Source organism: Notolepis coatsorum (assembly GCF_963971535.1).
Source record: "Notolepis coatsorum genome assembly, chromosome: 10".
Classification (NCBI taxonomy): Eukaryota; Metazoa; Chordata; class Actinopteri; order Aulopiformes; family Paralepididae; genus Notolepis; species Notolepis coatsorum.
In genome coordinates, this window is record NC_140174.1 from 75,573,081 (window position 1) to 75,594,159 (window position 21,079).

The window sequence follows — 21,079 nt, forward strand, 5'->3', positions numbered from 1 at the left end:
TGCATCCACAAATGCATAACCATACATAAATATGCATGTAGATACATATATAAAAGTTCATCCACAAATACATAACCTATACACAAATATACGTGTAGATACATATACTAAAATGCATCCACAAATACATAACCTATACACAAATATACGTGTAGATAGATATACTAAATTACACAATACGGGTGTGTCTATAGAGGTGTTAGGTGTGTAGGAGTATTTTTGTCCTGGCTCCTCAGTCCTTGCGTTTATCATTGTTTATCTTGTTGCCAGCCTAGTTCTTTGTTTTTCTATGAGTGGGTGTTTGCCTGTATGGTCTATGTGTGGTCGTGGAGTCCATCTGTCTGTGTGTATGTATGGGTCTGTTGGTCTGTTGGTCTGTCTGTATGCGTGTCATGACTTTGATTCTACTTAAATAGCTCGACACCTAACCTTAACCATAACCGTGCCTAACACGTAACCTTAACAATAAAAAAATATTTGAGGTGAGTTAAAAGGTGGGCTGTCAAGCTGCTGCACACACACACACACATGCACACACACACACACGCACGCACGCACGCACACGCACGCACACACACACACACACACACACACACACACACGCACACGCACACGCACACGCACACGCACACACACGCATTTGTGGGGGGCTGACTCAAAGATGCTGCTTGTGTTCTGGGGAGAATGGTAAACACAACAGTAGCCAATTGAACCATGAGAGTATCCACTTTGTTTTCAGTCAAGAATCTACTACTCTATTCCTCTGTGTGTGCATGTGTGTGTCTTCCTTTCTTTCACACACACGCACGCACACACACACACACACACACACACACACACACACACACACACACACACACACACACACACACACACACACACACACACACACACACACACACACACACACACACACACACACACACACACACACACACACACACACACACACACACACACACACACACACACACACACACACACACACACATGATCATGGTAATTGCTGGTTAGGAATTCATTTCAGGAGGCGAGCATCTAAGCAAAGGGCACCACCCTCATTTTTATTATCAGCCCAAGTCTAACACCTCGATTAAAGATGGATTGGCTTTCTCAACTGAAACGTGTTGTGACTGACACCAAGGTTATATTATAGAGCACAGAATTAATCAATACAATAATCAATACGCTATTCAATCGTACATAGTTCTTACATTTTTTACCAAAAGCATGTTCTTGAAGATGAAATAGAAGAAGTCTGGAGGGCTGTGTCACTTTAATGTCTTCACTCTGCTGAGGCCTTGTGGAGTATCATTTATTTTAACTTGTTATTGCATTTGCTCTGATATCGTTTCAACCTTCTACAGTGGAGGAAAAGTAGAATATGATCAACTAAATCATTACTGTGTTGAATTGCAATGAGGTATCGCAGTGTTGTGACAGTCATTGAATTGTATCTTGTTACAAAAGACACAGATTGGTAAATGGACTGCATTTATATAGCACTTTTATCCAGAGCACTTCCGATACCAAGTGTTGAAATAGCAATTATATATATATATGATGAAGACTTTATTTCAGACTCAAGGTCCATATTACACATATACAAAACAACAACAAGAATACAATAACAAAAGAAACAAGGCCAACAACATAGATTAAAATACATTACATAAAGGCATCGATTCCAATGTTTCCACAAATCAGAGGAGTACCTTGTATTGTTGAGTTAAAACTCATGAGTGGAGCATGTCAAGACACCTCAGACAACTACCAACTACATCTCCCAGAGTGCATCAGCTGCAAGATGGCTGCCGTTGGCTGATTGAACAGCTGTTAAAGGCTGGTGGTGGAGACACTCACAGAACAAGGCGGTGGATCGCTTGTTGTCGACGTGCAATGCTATTGGTGGCAGCAGGGGGAAGAGAGAGAGGAGGAAGATGGCGGAATGCCGAGTCGGTGGCGTGAGGATGTCGGAAGGGGAAGCAGAGTCGCTCCGCCAGGAGGGAAGCGTTTTGCAGATTGAATGTTTTGAGTCTGGTCCTGGTGTGCCGGAGCGGTGGTGTCGAAAGCGAGAGAGACTTAAGGTTACTTGTCCAGAGAACTGTTTGATGGGATATGGAGACATGGAAGCGGCTCTAGCATGGAGGGTGGGCTCCCGCTGTCGTGCTGTGTACCCCGGGGATGGCAAGGTGTATCTGGGGTTTGTTTCCTGGATCAAGGGTGAAGACTGCAGGGTCACGTTTGACGGATTTAATGACAATGAGCCGTTGGGTATGTCCGCCTTGCTGCTCCCTGAGGGAGTGAGTTTGGCGATGGGAGATGATAGTATGGAGTGTGGTTCGGGGGGTGAGAGCGGGGGAGAAGGGTGGAGTAAGGTGGAGAAGAGGGGCAGGGATAGTGGGGGGAAGGGGGTGAAGAGGAAGAAGGGTAGGGGGGATAGCTCGAGTGGATCAGATGGTGAGGGTAGAGGCGAGGTTGTTGCGGAAGTGATTCATGTAGTGGTTAGGTTTGAGGGGGTGGGGGGAGTGAGCAAATTAGGGTTGTTCGAGCTGCCAAAACTCGTAGGTAAGCAGTTAGGAGAGGTAAAGTATGCTAGAGTTTTGAGAGATGGGAATCTGGCCGTAGGGTGTGTAAGTGTAGGGCAGGTGGAGATGGCTAGGAAGATGAGGAGCATTGGTGGTGTGGGTATAAGGGAGGTAGTGAGAGTAGGGGAGAAGAGGGAGGGGGGATGTAAGGGGGTGATAGCTGGGGTGCCGGTTGAGGTTAGCGTGGAGCAGCTGGTGGAAGGGTTAGGGAAGGACGGGCGTAATGGCATAGTTAAGGGTGCAGAAAGGATGAAGAGGGGAGCAGATAGGGTAGAGACGGAGACGGTAGTGATTAAGTTTGAGGGTAAGGTTGTTCCTAGTGTAGTGTTTGTAGGGTGTAGGTTGTTTAGGGTTAGGGAATTTGTTCAGAGTCCTCTTAGGTGTTATAGGTGTCAGGAATTTGGCCATGTAGCTGTTTCTTGTAAGAAGGGACAGAGGTGTGCTAGGTGTGGCGGGGAGCATGAATATGGGAAGTGTGGAGAGGGTGTGAAGCTGAAGTGTTGTAGTTGTGGTGGGGAACATAGTGTAGCGTTTAGGGGTTGTGATGTGATGAGGAGGGAGGTTGAGGTTCAGAGAGTGAGAAGGGATGATAGGATTTCGTATGCGGAGGCAGTTAGGAAGTTAGGTCAGGGAAAGCAAGGTGAGGAAGGAGAAGGGCATTTGGCAGTAAGGGTAGTGCAGGAGGATCAGGGGAAGCAAGGTGAGGAAGGAGAAGGGCATTTGGCAGTAAGGGTAGTGCAGGAGGATCAGGGGAAGCAAGGTGAGGAAGGAGAAGGGCATTTGGCAGTAAGGGTAGTGCAGGAGGATCAGGGGAAGCAAGGTGTGGATAAGGGGTTTAGAAAAGGGCATTTGTCTGTAGAGGAAGTACAAGAGGAGAAGGAGAGGGTGTGGGGGGTGAAGTTGGAGATAGTGGCATTTGTGACGAGAGTGGTGAATACTATAGTTATGGTTAGCAGTAGAACAGAGAGGTTAAGGTTAGTAGTTGAGGCGGCGGTACTAGACATGGGTATGAAGGGGTTGACAATGGGGCAAGTATCGAGGGAGTTAGCGAAGTCAGGGAAGAAGGTTGTTGTGAGTGATCAAGTAGGAGAGTTGGGGAAGGGGGTGGTGAGTGCTCAGGAAGGCCAGGGTCAGCCGCAGGGGGCAATGAGTGACTCGTAGATTAGGTTGGATAGGGTGGTGATGTTAGGGATGGGTTTTTGTTTTGTTTGGTGTGTTAGGGGGTTGAATGGATTTGGTCGCGATCTGACATTGAACTGTTGAAGACAAAAAGAAAAAGAAAAGAAAAGAAAAAGAAGAGGGGAGAATGGAAGGTAGGTGGCGGTAAATGCCCCATTTATGGTGGCCGTCCGCCGTAAAACACCAAAAAGAAGAAGAAGAAGAAGAAGACTCACAGAACAAACAAACAAAGCAAGCTGAAGGTCGACCCAAGGAGCTCTACCCCCAAAGACGCCAATGGTCTGTTATGTTCTACTTATTCTACTGTTTATTTATACTTCTGCTTAAATGTGGTTAAAATCAGGCTAATTCAATTGTGTGTTTAGTAGCTCCAACTGTTTCAGTCTACACATTCACTTGCTTGAGAGTTGGTTTTCATTTATGTTTAAAAGTATCTCTTTACAAATTAAGACCAAGTTAGAAATGTTAAAATGATTTAAGAATTTGAAAGACTACTAAAAAGGTTGACAACTCATGTTTAAAGGTTTAAAATGCCTTGTTCAATCAGAGCTGATCTACAAGCTTAAAGTTTAGCTATATTTCTTCACTTATTCAATTTTAAATACCAAATGTTTACTTGACTTGAATCAAATGTTTACTAACTTGAATCATTTATTAAAGGTTACAATTCAGAAATGATTAATTGAAAATTACTTTAATAATTGGGTTAAAATGTCGACTTTATGAGTTAATTTAAGACTGTGTTAAAATGTCGACTTTATAAGGTAATTTAATACTTTACATTTTGGCATTCATTGTGTAAACACTATCGTTAAAAGACGTTTGATTATTTAAAATATATATTTAATGTTTAAAATCAACCATGTTTAAAAAGAACTTATTGGTTTGAAAAGATGGTTATTGTTGTTTATTGTTTATGTTTATTGCATTGTTAAAACCTTTTTTCTTTGTTTTCGAAGGTTTTCAACCTATATGAAGAACCAACCAGTCAAGAATCAACTGCAACTGAAACTGTTGAAAAGTTGAAAATAAAATTGACTTGGAGTTGGAACTTGGAGTTGTTTCCTTATGTCCTTTGGAGTGGAAAGCAAGAGTTTACTTTACAGTTGAAAACCAAGTGCTAGAAGTGGAGGACGAGGATAAAACTGCTTCGACCCAATACTGCTGACACGGAAGGATAAAGATGGAGGAAGATATGGCGGAGGTCGAAGAACTAAAGAAGGAGAGGACCACAGCAAAACGCCGCTTCACCAAACAAGCCAACCACATTGCCAGAGGAGCAGACACCATGCTGCGATCCGAGCTGATGGATGAGTTCAGCACACTCTCACTCTGTTATAGAGCCGTGCTTGAGGCAAATGATGAATTCAGGTTTGGGCTGGAGGCTGAAGTAGAACCTGAGGATGAAGAGAAAGGGCTTGACGAGAAGCAAGAGGACGACCTCAAACATACTTCAAAAGAAGCCGAAACAAAGATGGCAGAGATCAAAGACATTGTGCAGCTAATCCTGTGGTCCAAATATGGAAAACATGAGCTGGAAACAGCTATTGATGGAGCTGAGAAAGTAAGTGAAGCAGCAGGAACTGTGCCAGTGAGGACTGAATCCTTAGAGTGCTATGAACAGCACCTAACGCTCTCAGACGAGATGGGAGACAAGGCCATCTCTATAATGTCCACGTGGGAGAAATGGATACCTGACGAATCCAGAGATGAACTGAATGCGAGGCTCAAGAAGCTAGAAGACACCCTTCTCAGGCTGAAGATGAGGAAACCTCAGTTTACATCTGCACGCAGCCTGAGGAATGCTGAGCAAGGCACAGGAGTTGCACCACACCATCCGACGACACCGTTGGTGAGGATAAAGCCAACCACCCTACCTACCTTCTCTGGAAATAAGAGAGAATATCACAGATGGAGAAAAGATTGGGAAAGCCTGCAAAGGCAGGGAGAGCCATCCGGATCCCCTGAAGTTAAAAAGATCCAGCTCTTGGACAGCGTGGAGGAGAAAATCTCCAAAGAACTCAGACTTTCTACCTACACTACAGCCAGAGACATTTTCAGAGTCTTAGAGAACAGGCATGGAAATAAATCAAGCATCACTGTGGAAATCCTTGAAGAGCTCGACAGGATACCATATGTAAAAGGAAACCAGCCAAGAAAGGTCATCGACCTTATACAAACTGTGGAGAAGGCTCTGTCAGATCTCACTGAATTGGGCAACTCTGGGGCCATAAACAACGCACTTGTGATCAAATCAATTGAAAGCAAGTTACCTGACTTTATCAAGAGAGACTGGTTGATGTTCATGGTAGATCCCAGCAGCAATGTCACAGCAGAGAACCATTTTGACATGCTCTTGAAATATTTGAAGAACCAGGAAGACGTACTGGAGAGGCTTGATCAACTAAGAATTGTGGAGAAGACTGACAAGCCAGATCGCCCGGACAAAAAGAATGAAAGAAAGTTTGCCTCGACAAAGAACACAAAGAGACTAGAGCTTGACGTATGTGTTGTCTGTGGCGACAGTGGACATAACCACAAACTGTTCTTTTGCCGGAAGTTCAAGGGACTGAAGCTTTCGGAGAAGACGGCTGCCTTGAAGAAGCTGGGAGCATGCAGGAAATGTCTCGGATGCCATGACGGAACTGCATACTGCAGAGAGACATTCCTATGCAGAAATGCAGACTGTAAGAAGGGAGGAAATGCCGCAGACCACCACTATATCCTCTGCCCAAAAGGAGAATTCAAGCCTCGATGGGAAGAAGGAAGAGGTGAAAGAGACGGCAACAAAGGCAAACTCACAGAGGAACAAGAGTCGTTCTTGTCTGAACTCTCCTCTGAAATGGCAGATCGAGGCAGAAGGGCTTTTACTAACAAAACTACAGTGGCACTCAAGCCAGTCTGAACTACTGCGAAGAAATGGTCTCGCCGAGCTTCCTGTCATCATGATGCTGATGAAAGTCACTGCAAACGCTGGTCAGAAAATTGGGACATTGATTGACCTAGCGTCAGATACAAACTACATCACCCATAAGGCTGCTGAAAGACTTGGGTTGAGAAGAGAGAAGATAACATTGATTGTGCATGGGGTTGGAGGAATGGCCATGAAGGTGGACACTCAGAGATACCTCCTCAAAGTTAGAGTGAAGACTCCTACAGGCACTGAAAGAGCTCACGAACTAGTCTGCTACGGCCTAGATGAAATCGCCAAGGTCCATCAAGTGATTCAACCAGAGAGGTTGCTAAGGTTTTTCCCGGAGGTCAAGCTTGAAGAGCTGGAAAGGCCAGAAGAGGTTGAACTACTCATAAGCCACCGAGAGGGAAGACTCGCTCCCCAAAGAGTAAAAGTAGTTGGAGACCTCGTCTTATGGGAGAGTCCACTGGGGAAGACGGTGGGCGGAGCACATCCTGATCTGCATGAAGAGGTGGACGTGGAAGCATATGAATCAAGAACTCACTTTGCTCGCTCCATGAGAACAGCAGCAGTCAAATATCAAGAGACATTCACAGTTGCCAGTAACCGTGAGTTCCTTGAGTGGTGGCACTGGGACAGCATCGGAGCTGCATGTGAACCAAGATGTGGAGGATGTCGATGTGGAAACTGTCCACCAGGAGGAAAAGAAATGACCCTGGCAGAGGAGAGGGAGTATGAAATCATTAAAGGAGGCCTCACCTACAAAGAGGAGGATGCTCACACCCCATCTCCACACTGGGATGCAAAATATCCTTGGACCGTAGATCCTGTCTCTCTCCCCTACAACAAAAGTGCAGTCCAGGCCTGCTTCTTAAGGATGGAAAAACAACTGAGCAAAGAACCAGACTGGAAAGTCGCATACACAACCCAAATCCAGGAAATGGTCGAACGAGGAGCAGCCATAAAACTCACCGATGACATTATTGACAAGTGGACTGGACCAGTGTGGTATGTGAGCCACCTTGTGGCGCCAAACCCCCATTCAGTGACAACACCAGTTCGTATTGTCTGGAACAGCAGCCAGAAATACAAAGGCGTGAGCATGAATGACACCCTTCTTAAGGGACCAGATGTACTCAACCCTATTAGAGCTGTACTGCTACGGTTCAGAGAAGGTGTGCATGCAGCTCTAGGAGACATAAAGAAGATGTACAACTCTGTGTGGCTGGAGCAGCGTGAGATGCATCTACACAGATTCCTCTGGAGAGACAGCCCAGAAGAGGAGATCAGTGAATATGCAATCACCAGAGTCAACATCGGGGACAAACCTGCTGGTTGCATCGCTCAGTTGGCTATGAGAGAAACGGCGAGCCTGCCCAGCTTTGTTCACTTGGAAGATGAACGCAGAGTCATTGAAGAGGACAGTTATGTGGACGACCTCTTGACCTCCCACAATAACCTGGATCAACTCGACAAAATCACTGCAAAAGTTGAAGAGATTTTGGGAGCTGGAGGCTTCTTCCTCAAACCATGGGTCCGGTCAGGGCAAAGTGGGAGGAAAGGAACAGAGAAGGAAGTCCTAAAAGAGGAACAAGGGAAAACCTTCATTCTCCCAAATCAAATGAGGGAAGAAGACAACAAAGCCGTAGGCATCGGCTACCAAGTGGACGAAGACAAGCTCTACATGTTGACCTCAGTTAACTTTTCCAAAAGAAAGAAGAAAATGAGAGTTGGCAAAGATCTCCTCAAAGAAGAGGTGAGAACCGAAACACCAAACCCACTGACTAGAAGGGCTCTCTTAAGCCAAGTAACCGGGCTGTACGACCCAATTGGCCTAGTAGCACCGGTCAAGCAGAAGGGAGCAATTCTTGTCAGAAAGGCATTCCAAGAGGGAGGAGGTGGCAAGCTGACCCAAGAAACCTGGGACAAACCACTCTCGGAAAGCATCAGAGAAGAAGCCATACAGCTTTTTGAAGAATATGTACAGCTTGGTCAGGTGAAATTCTACAGAAGCCTCACACCAGCTGACTGGAAAGGAAACCCTTGGGGCATCACATTCTCTGATGGAAGTGACAAAACCTTTGGAGCTGTGATGTACTTAAGGTGGGAAACATGTCATGGCATTGAAGTTCGGTTCGTGGAATCAAAAGCCAAACTGACACCTCTGGATCAAAAGGGAGAAGCTGTAAAAGCTGAGATCTGTGGAGCAGTCTTCGCAGCCAGAATCAGGAAGTATGTGGAAAAGCATGCTCGAATGAAGATCGAGAAATGGTTCCATCTGCTGGACAGTCAGACGGTCCTTGGGGCAATCCAGAGAGACAGTTATGGGTACCAAAGCTTCTTTGCCAACAGAGTGGGTGAAATCCAAAAGACTGCACCAGTGCAGGACTGGTGGTGGATCCGTGGAGGTCTGAACATAGCTGACATCATTACAAGAGGAGGCACTCCTGAAGATTTAAAAGAGGATTCCACCTGGCAAAATGGACCAGATTTCCTGAAGTGGCCAGTGGAGGAGTGGCCCATTAAATCAGCTGGAGAGGTAGCTGCCCAGGCCAGGGAGAGCGTAAACACACTCCAAAGGAAGGCATTTTCAGCTGCAATCACACGAGCTCAAGCTAAAATCAGTCCGCAGGAAGACGACCCTCTGACCACACAGGAAAGTCAAAAGGAAATGCCAACTCTTCTAAGAAGGAAGCCCACTGGCTGGGTCAAAGATCTTGTGGAAATAAGAAGATTCAGCAACCTGTCCAAACTGGTGAGAGTCATCGCCTGGGTCTATCGAGCTGTCAAGCAGTGGCTAGAGAGGAAGTGCCAGGTGCCAGGGCAGTCAAAGTGGGAGGCATCACCCAAACAAGCTGGGTTGACTGTAAAAGAACTTGACAATGCATCTGAAGACCTTTTCCTCGCTGCTCAAGAAGCTATAGCCTTCCCAGAGACGACTCTAAGCAGATTGGCAGTGTACAAAGACGTGAACTCTGGACTCCTACTTTGTGGAGGCAGAATCCAGATGTTCAACGAAGTGAAGACTGCAGTGCCAGTCTTACCTTTTTAATCGTGGGTGTCTACATTGCTGGCACAAGAATCCCACAAAGCAAACTATGAGGGAGTAGCAGGAACCCTTCTTCGCATGAGGAAAAAGGCTTGGGTGATAAAAGGCCGGAGACTTGCCAAGAGGGTGGTTGACAGCTGTGTCATTTGCAGAAAGAACAATGTAAAACAGTGTCAACAAATCATGGCTGACCTGCCTCCAGAGCGAACAGGCCCAGCTGCACCCTTTGAATTCACCACCATGGACCTGTTCGGCCCCTATGAAGTGAAGGATGAGGTCAAAAAGAGGACCAGACTCAAAGTATGGGGAATCGTCTTCTGCTGCATGGCTTCCCGAGCCATGCACACTGAAGTGGTGAGTGACCAGTCATCCGAAGGATTCCTGCTCGCCTATCAAAGGTTCACTTCGCTGAGAGGACACCCCAGGAAACTCTGGTCAGACCCTGGCTCTAACTTTGTGGGAGCCAAGCCTGCTCTGGAAAAGCTTTACAAATTCCTTGACCAACTGAACAGGCCTGAACTTGAAGGAAGAGCTGCCAAACATGGCACAGAATGGTCGTGGAAGATCCACCCCGCAGACTCTCCCCACAGGAACGGTGCAGCAGAGGCAGCTGTCAGAATAGTGAAGCGGGCCTTAAGCAACCTTGGTGGAGAAGGTGTTTTCACATGGGGAGAATTCCAAACGTTTCTCTTCATGGCAGCCAACCTTGCTAATGAGAGACCCATCGATGCAAGAACTCAAAGCAGGGAAGACTGCATAGAGTACATCACTCCAAACTCTCTGCTTTTAGGACGTGCCCATCCTAAAGGTGACCCTGGAGACTTTCAGTTTGATGGCTACCCATACAAAAGACTTCAGAATATTCAGGCAGAAGTCAGCAAGTTCTGGAAGAAATGGAGCCAATTGGCCGGTCCTAATTTGTTCATAAGGAACAAATGGCACACCAAAGAGCGAAATGTTGCTGTTGGAGATGTGGTCTGGTTGGCTGACCAAAATGCCCTGAGAGGACAGTACAAGCTGGCTAGAGTAGTCAGTGTCAACGCTGACCGCAAAGGCATCGTAAGAGATGTGCTGGTGAGGACCTTTCCCAGCTATCCTGTCCCCATCACGAAAGCAAATGACAAAGGAAAGCCCACAAAATCAAACAGTGAAAAAACCAAAATCCCGGCCACAATTCTGCATCGAGATGTCAGACGGCTGGTCATTCTACTTCCTACTGAAGAACAACAGAGGCGTGAAGGACTTGAGTGACCTCTGTGGTTAAGAACCCAGGAGCTCAAGTGGGAGGTGTTGAGTTAAAACTCATGAATGGAGCATGTCAAGACACCTCAGACAACTACCAACTACATCTCCGAGAGTGCATCAGCTGCAAGATGGCTGCCGTTGGCTGATTGAACAGCTGTTAAAGGCTGGTGGTGGAGACACTCACAGAACAAACAAACAAAGCAAGCTGAAGGTCGACCCAAGGAGCTCTACCCCCAAAGACGCCAATGGTCTGTTATGTTCTACTTATTCTACTGTTTATTTATACTTCTGCTTAAATGTGGTTAAAATCAGGCTAATTCAATTGTGTGTTTAGTAGCTCCAACTGTTTCAGTCTACACATTCACTTGCTTGAGAGTTGGTTTTCATTTATGTTTAAAAGTATCTCTTTACAAATTAAGACCAAGTTAGAAATGTTAAAATGATTTAAGAATTTGAAAGACTACTAAAAAGGTCGACAACTCATGTTTAAAGGTTTAAAATGCCTTGTTCAATCAGAGCTGATCTACAAGCTTAAAGTTTAGCTATATTTCTTCACTTATTCAATTTAAAATACGAAATGTTTACTTGACTTGAATCAAATGTTTACTAACTTGAATCATTTATTAAAGGTTACAATTCAGGAATGATTAATTGAAAATGACTTTAATAATTGGGTTAAAATGTCAACTTTATGAGTTAATTTAAGACTGTGTTAAAATGTCGACTTTATAAGGTAATTTAATACTTTACATTTTGGCATTCATTGTGTAAACACTATCGTTAAAAGACGTTTGATTATTTAAAATATATATTTAATGTTTAAAATCAACCACTTTGTTTTACATCACTAATGGCACCTATTATCTTGTTTTTTGACTCTAATAAAAGACACATACATTTAAACATCAGGTTCCTCAGCAGAGCATGGAAGGTGGGGACATTTGTAGTCACAAACAAATGGCTTGCAATAGTCCGTCTTGGGAGCTTAAGGATCCTAAATGCATCATTATATGCTACCTGCAGTTTTGACATTTTTGCTGTGCTATAATTACACCATAGGTGTGCAGTATAAAATGGAGTACAATAGGCTCTGAACAGGCTTATTTTTACATTGTCTGTACACATATAAAACTTTCGTGTCAGCATATTGGCCTGTGCATACAGTTTGCAGCACTGGCGCTAGCACAATATATATATATATATATATATATATATAGTGCTGTCAATTGATTAAAATATTTGGATTTGATTGTCCATAGGTAACTTTGCGATTTATGGCAAATTAATCGCATTTATAATTAAATTTTTTTTTATCTACCTTAAATGGATCTTTTTCAAGTTCCAAGTTTGAATACTCTTATCAACATGAGAGTCAACAAATGCTTGCTTTATGCAGCCATTTAACACAAAAGGATGACCCTCATGCATTGCAAATTTGCATCAAATAAAAAAAATTAAAATTACTTAAAAGAAAATAATAATTTAAAACAATGAATAAAGTGTGCATGAAATAATAGGGGAAAGAAAACGTTAGGAACTTGTTACATTCACCCACACAAGGGCTGAGGACTCAGACCCCCGCCCTCCCCCCTCTCTCTCACACACACTCTCCCAGCTCTCTTTCTCTCTTGCCCCTTCCTCATCTCTCTCACCCCCCCCCCCTCTCTCGCACGCACGCACGAACACACACACACACACACACAGGGCCGCCTGGGAGAAATGCGAGGCCCTGTGCGAGATTTAACGCGAGGCCCCCCCCCCCCCCCCCCCCCCCAAAGGTAAAAAAAAAAAAAAAAAAATATTTTTTTTTTTTTTTTTTTTTTTTTTATATATACAGTCAACATATTCTTAAATAATAGCGCTGCCCGAGGCGGGGCATGATACAGTCAACATATAGCAAAAGAGAGAGCGAGAGAGAGCTCCCGTTCTACAGTCAATATACAGTGTACAGAGAGAGAGAGAACATGTGTTTGTCATGTGTGTGTGTGTTAGAGAGAGACTAGAGCATGTATGACAGATTCAAAAGGACAAAGATCAAAAGAGAGAGAGAGAGAGAGAGAGAGAGAGAGACACATTGGAAAGAAATTGAAATGCTATTTGGCCCTAAACAGAGAGTACACAGTGGCAGAATACCTGAGCACTGTGACTGAAGATCCTTGAGCACAGCCTAGCCATCGAGAAAGGCCGCCATAGGCAGACTGTGTGTGTTAGAAAGAGAGAGAGAGAGAGAGAGAGAACATGTGTGTTTGTCATGTGTGTGTGTGTTAGAGACTAGAGCATGTATGACAGATTCAAAAGGACAAAGATCAACACTTAAATCCAACAAGAAGAGCAGGGTATACCAGAGAAACCAAAGCAAGGAGCCAATGGCCGACATCAGCTAAATAGGCTAGCCAGGTACTCTGTGACACCAGGCCACACACAGCTTTGGCCAATGGCCCAACGCTACACAAGCTACACAAGCTACACAAGCTACACAAGCTACACCATTCACACACAGCACATGTCGTATCTCCAAATGTTGTGAAGTAGCATATGTTTTGCCTGGAAAAAAACATTGTTATTAACAAAACATTCGGGAGGGGAAGGAAGTAAGAGTGGGGTAATGTCATGACATTTTCATTAATCTTAGTTACCTGCACGAGGGCGCAGGGCGAAAGGCCGCGCAACACAGGTCTCCACGTTGACGAAAGGCCTCAGCGCGCCTCCCTCCACCTTCGCTCCCCACCCCTCCCTCCTGGTATAGTACGGGGGGCCACGGCTCCGGCCGAGGAGACTGGGTGTGGGGAGGACGTGGTGGGCCGACAGCCAGCCAGCCAGCCCACACATGGCGTCTGGCTAACAGTTAGCTCAATCAGGCACGTGGCTCTATGTAGCTGCATACAGCCAGGTGCTCTCACCACCAGCAGGCACACACCGTTAGCGTTAGCTACTAGTAGTATTAGCTACAGTAGTCGACCAGTTTGGCTCCAGAGAGAGAAAGACAGATCCACGGCGGGTATATAATCATATGTTGACTCACGGTCACTCACCATAACGCAGTATCAACGTCACGTGGAAGGAGACTTTCTTGGCCCCACGGTGTAATTTCTTCTTCTTCTTCTTCGAGTACTTTCCGGCAGACTGGACACCTTTCGGCGTATTGCTTCTTTTGAAAAGACATCCACTCGCCTCGCCTCGCTCCTCTGGATAGGTTAGCCGTTAGCTAAGCTAGCTACTAGCCGGCGACAGCATCATGGCGACTTGGCCCACGGTGTAATTCTTCTTCTTCTTCTTCTTCGAGTACTTTCCGGCAGACTGGACACCTTTCGGCATATTGCTGCCTAACAGATTTATCTGCTCACAAGTTCTCTTCTCCTTCTTTTGAAAAGACATCCACTCGCCTCGCTCCTCTGAATAGCGCTGAATTATCTACCTCGTGTGTCTTCTTCTTCTATTTGGTATTACGGCGGTCGGCGGACGGGCCGGAAACACTATCCTAAAATCTGTAGAGCAGCAAATCCGCAGAAACCGGAAAACTGCAGTCTGCAGAGCCAGGAAGTCAGACACATTCTACAAACGTGTCTAATGTGAAATATATAAGCATATAAGCAAAACTAGATTTTAGGTCTGTGATGAAAAAGGGCCTCGCGGGAAGGGGGGCCTCGCAAAAAAATTAAAAAAAAATAAAAAAAAATAAAAAAAAATAATAAAAAAAAAAATAAAAAATATTTTTTTTTTATTTTTTTTTTATTTTTTTTTTGCGAGGCCCCCCTTCCCGCGAGGCCCTGTGCGACCGCACTGCTCGCACACCCCCTGAGGCGGCCCTGCACACACACACACGCACGAACACACACACACACACACACACACACACACACACACACACACACACACACACACACACACACACACACACACACACACACACACACACACACACACACACACACACACACACACACACACACTTTGAGTCAGAAACAAACATAGTATCAATGAGAGCAGACCAGGCTGCAGAAACAAATTAGTGGGGGGGCATAAAATGTTCTCGGGGGGGCACAATGGTTTTTCAACACAGGTTCCCTTTTATACGTTTCAGCTGGGACAGCGGCACTGTGGCTTGCTTGGCGCTGCCCACGGTGCTGAACTAAACAGCAGAGAGGCAATTGAAAAATCTAATTTCTCTCTATCTTAAGAACTTTCACTTATAGTTTCAAGTTTCTTTAATAGTTGTCATACAGAAGTACAGAATACTTTCATACAAAATGCTTCTTACTGTTACGCTCCAGAGACTGTGCTAGACAAGATAGTATCAAATAACAGTATAAGTATAGCATGTAATTTAGAAGAAGAAAATGAGGTCACAGTGTTCGGTATAGACATATGTACAATGTTCTGAGTTACCATATAATATACAATACTATGCAGTGTACTAATGTACAGTACTATCTAGTGCAAAGCAGAAATGGGATGAGGTACAATTTAGGTACAATTTACAGTAAGGTGTACGAGTTGTAGTGCAATCCTTCATCAATAAATATAAAGTGTGGGGAGTGGGTGCTACAGTGTGTTTGTTTAAAGTGGGTGTGTGCTATAAAGTGTGTGGAGTGGGTGCTACAGTGTGTTTGTTTAAAGTGAGTGTGTGCGTGTGGATGTGTGTGCTATGTGCGTTTGGTGGTTGTTGTTGTGTAGTGTTCATTCATTGTTCGTTTAGCAGCCTGATGGCCTGGGGATAGAAGCTTCTTCTGAGTCTTTCTGTGCTCGCCTTGAGACTCCGGTATCGCTTGCCTGACCGCAGCAGTTCAAAGAGGCAGTTGTTCGGGTGACTGGAGTCTTTAATGATTCTCTTAGCCTTGCCCTTGCAACGCTTGTTGTAAATGTTCTGGAGGGTGGGGAGCCCCCCTCCAATTGTGCGTTCGGCTGAACGTGTCACTCTTTGTAGTCTGCTTCGGTCTTGTGCAGTGCTATTCCCAAACCAGGAGGTGATGTTGCCGGTCAAGATGCTCTCTATTGTACATGAGTAGAAGTTCTTAAGGATCTTCTGACTGACTTGGAACTTCCTTAGGCGCCTGAGGAAGTAGAGGCGTTGTCGTGCCTTCTTCACAACACTGTCAATGTGTGTGGTCCATGTCAAGTCCTCGGATATGTAGGCTCCGAGGTACTTAAAGCTGTTGACTCTCTCAACCGGTGCCCCGTCGATGCTGAGGGGGCTGTAGTCCTTGACCCCCGACCTCCTGAAGTCCACAATCATCTCCTTTGTTTTGCTGACGTTCAGGGAGAGGCTGTTTTCCTGGCACCATCCCGCCAGGACCTTGACCTCTTCCAGGTAGGCCCTCTCGTCGTTGGCAGAGATCAGGCCCACCACCACTGTGTCGTCAGCAAATTTGATGATTGTATTGCTACTCCGCTGAGCCACACAGTCGTGTGTGTACAGGGAGTAGAGGAGGGGACTCAGAACACAGCCCTGGGGGGCCCCTATGTTGAGGGTGATGGATGAGGAGGTGCAGTTGCCTGCTCTCACCACCTGGGGTCTGCCAGTCAGGAAGTCCAAGACCCACTGGCAGAGGTCATAGTTCAAGCCCAGGTCCCTGAGCTTGGCTATGAGTATGGAGGGGACTATGGTATTGAATGCCGAGCTGTAGTCGATGAATAGCATTCTCACATAGTTCCCCTGCCTCTTGTCCAGGTGTGATGCTGCTGTGTGCAGCACATGGGCTATGGCGTCCTCCGTGGACCTGTTGGGGCGGTATGCAAATTGCAGGGGGTCCATGTTGATGGGGAGGGAGGAGCAGATGTAGCCCTTTACTAGCTTCTCAAAGCACTTCATGGCTATGGAGGTGAGAGCTACAGGGCGGTAGTCGTTGAGGCAAGCAGGCTTGGATTTTTTGGGTACAGGGATAATAGTGGACTTCTTCAGGCAGGTGGGGATGACAGCCTGTTCTAAGGACAGGTTAAATATGTCAGTGAATACTGGGGCCAGTTGGTCGGCACAGACTTTTAGGACGCGGCCGGGGATGCCGTCCGGACCTGCTGCCTTCCTGATATTCACTTTTTTAAAGGTCCGCCTCACCTCATGCTCTGTTACCCTGAACACTGCGCCTCCATCAGCAGCCGACCCCCCCCCCCCCCATTGCCGTGGCTTGTGAGCTGGTGTTGTTATTACCAGCATCAAACCTTGCATAGAAGGTATTGAGGTCATTTGCTAAGGAGATGTCACTGTTCAGTTTGAGGGAGGCGCCTTTGTAGTCTGTCATCGTTTTGAGCCCCTGCCACATAGCTCTAGAGTCAGCTTGTTCAAACTGGAGTTCAATTTTATCCCTGTAGCGCCGTTTGGCCTCTGACACTGTCCTCCTTACGTTGTATCGCGCCACCTTGTGGTCATTCATGTTGCCTGCCACTAGGCCGTCGTTGTATGCTTTGGTGCGCTCTCTCAGAGCTTCACGGACGGATTTGTCTACCCAGGGTTTTTGATTTGGGTAAACTCTCATTTTGGTAGTGGGGATTGTTTCTTCCACCATAGTACAAACATAGTCCAGCACTGTTTCCGTGTAGACATTAATGTTATCTGTGTCGCGGAACACATTCCAGTCTTTGCAGTGAAACACAGACCGGAGCGTCTCCTCTGACGTCAAATCCCATTTCTGCACCTCTCGCGAGACTACAGGAGTACTTTTGATTCTCTGTTTGTACTTTGGTGAAAGAAAGATTGACGCGTGATCTGATTTACCAAAGCCACTATCAGAATGAGCCTTGTAGCCACCTTTAAATTGCGTGTAACAGTGTTCTAGGATGTTACCGCCTCTGGTGTTGCAAGTCACATGCTGATAGAAGTCAGGTAATACCTTTCTCAGATTGGCGCTATTGAAATCGCCCAGCACCAAAATGGCGGCGTTAACGTTCGTCGCTTGTATTCTATTTACCTCGTCGTGGAGTCTGGAGAGCGCGGCGTTGTTGCTGGCTTGCGGTGGAATATACACTCCTACAAGGATGATCGCCGTTAACTCCCTCGGGAGGAAGAAAGGACGGCACTTGATGGTTATATACTCCAGGTCTGGGCAGCAGTGGTTGGATAATTCCTTCACGTTAGTTGGATCGCTCCAATTTTTGTTAAACATGAAGGCAATACCTCCTCCACGTTGTTTACCGGACTCTGCTGTCCGATCCTTGCGATGGATAAAGAAGTGATCGGCTGGTTGTATGGCGTGGTCTGGAACCTCCGGCGTGAGCCACGTTTCGGTGAAGCAAAAACAGACTGAACGGATATATATAACAGACCTGCTGGGGCAGCGGACTGAGAGCAGGGGACACAAACAGGCTGGATAAGATGGTCAAGAAGGCCAGTAGCGTGGTTGGGGTGGAGCTGGACTCTAGCGAGGGTGGCGGAAAGGAGGAACCTTGCTAAGCTCCAGGCCATCAGGGAAAACCCCTCCCACCCACTATACACAGACTTGGCTGACAGGAGGAGCATGTTATAGGCTCACACTACCTAAATGCAGCACTGAACGGCACAGGAAGTCCTTCATTCCGACAGCCATCAGACTATACAATGCATCACTGTGCCTCACTGCATCACTGAGCACAGAGTGACAGTTACCATCTTCCTGGACTCTTGCTTTTTAAACAGCACTGTGCAATATTACACCTACTGTAGACTTCAGTATATTTTTACTGTATTTATTTACTGTATCTTTTATTCTATTTTTATTCTATTTCATTTTATTCTATTCTTAGGCCATTTGTTTTGTTATTCTTATTTGTGACATGTTCTGTCTAAATGTTTAATGTTGATTGATTTGCAGTGTCAAATTTCCTTCAGGATAATACATTTCTATTCTATTCTATTCTATATCTTTGAAAAGTCTCCATTTATTCAACACTTCTGAATTCACTGACAAACTGAACTGGACTGACAAAAATAAGGTGCGTAAAAAAGCAAACAAAATTCCTCCACAGGCTACTCACCATCATAAGTAGAGAGGCAAGCGGTGTTTGGGGACAGAGTGAAATCTTCTTAAAACACTGCCCCTCCACTCATTCCTGAACTTTTTTGTTAAAGGGGCTATGTACTGCTATTCCTAGCACTATTTGGGCAACTTTACACAATTCCTGTTAGTCTATTGAAGACACCTGTAAGTTTTTTTTTTTTTAATGCATTGTTTTATATTTCTAATCAAGTACTCAAAACCATCATTTTCCAGCTTCAAGATTTCAGGCTGTTATGGCCCCGCCCATAAGCACTTTGAGTGACAGTCAGCCCACACAGTCTGCGACTGGTAGACTGAGAGAGATAGAGAGAGAGAGAGAGAGATAGGGGGGGTGGGAGAGAGAGAGAGATAGAGAGATAGAGAGAGAGAGAGAGAGAGCTTCTTCCAGAGCGAAACCCGACACCTCTGCACACACTCCGGAGGGAGAGAGAGAGAGAGAGAGAGAGAGGGGGGGTGGGAGAGAGAGAGAGAGAGAGAGAGAGAGAGAGCTTCTTCCAGAGCAAAACCCGACACCTCTGCACACACTCCGGAGGGAGAGAGAGAGAGAGAGACAGAGAGAGAGGGAGGGGTGGGACCCGCCGCGCGGCAGCTTGGCCTCCCTTCCTCCCCTCTCCCGTGTGCCGCGCAGCAGGTTCCCCCCCCCCCAAGTGCTCCCTCTCTCTCCATCTCTCTCTCCCGCTCTCCCTCCAGAGCGCACGCAGAGGCATCGGGCCCCACTCCGCCTCGCAGCATGAGGAAGTGGCTTCCACTCGCTGTCTAGTCTAGGTAGAATGGGGGCGGGCATTAGCTCCAACCACAGAGCCAATCGCATCACTGTGCGCTACCCAGCGTCCGAATGACGTGACTCAGGCGTTCAAATCAAAATGGCCTGATTTACTGGAGGAGGAAAGGGGCTGAGCTGAATCAGAGCAATCCGCCTATATGGTATTTAGACACTAAAACACATTGATACGAACTCCTATTAGCCACTGCTGTGGCTAATGGGGATCCAAATAAACTTAAACTTAAACTATTACTATAATACAATGCTAGAGACTGAAAAATGACATTTATAGTACATGTCACCTTTTAAGTCCTTCTCAAATGCCAACTGAATTAAATTGGCCTTAGTTGCATCGATGAAGCATACTAAGGCGATGCTCTGTAAAGACGCTCTTGAGGGTAGAAAACGAATTCTCACAGAGTGCCGTGCTAGCTTCAGTAGTGTTGTTGTTGACATCAGTGCCCACTGTCCCCGACTAAGGATTTGGATAGTTGACTTTGATCTATCTATCTATCTATCTATCTATCTATCTATCTATCTATCTATCTATCTATCTATCTATCTATCTATCTATCTATCTATCTATCTATCTATCTATCTATCTATCTATCATGTACATTTATTACTTATACAATAAGACATCTACCGGGCACGATGTCAGGGCCTCCACCATCCATGACCCAACTCACCCTGCCTCTTTCAACTACTCCTCTCCGGCAGGCAATACAGGACAATACATGCACCACAAGACTGACTGGGTTTTGGGGAAGAATCTGTTTTTCAAACGGTTGAACATGGCCTGACATACCCCCGAACCAGCCACTCACACACTCACTATAACACACACACACACACACACACACTCACTATAACACACACACACACACACACACACACACACACACACACACACACACACACACACACACACACACACACACACACACACACACACACACACACACACACACACACACACACACACACACACACACACACACACACACACACACACACACACACACACACACACACGTCATGTTGTCATTGTAACATGTGTGTCTGCCTGCACTGGCAAACATGGGATATTCTGTGACTTAATTCTAGATTCCTTTTCAAAGAATACGATAATTTTTTTCTTTTTTAGAAAATGATATCTACAGGGGCGGCTGGGTGGCGTAGCGGAGATTGTGCTCGTCACCAATGCAAGAGACTCCGGTCTCGACTCCCCGAGTCAGCGTTGCCTGCGGCTTGGGCCAGTCGTCATACTATCTCAATTGGCAGAGGTAGCGGGTGGAAAGTCGATGGGTGGGGATTGGACGTTGTGGACAGCGACTCCTACAGGTCGGTTGGGTGATGCCTGTACAGCAGAGA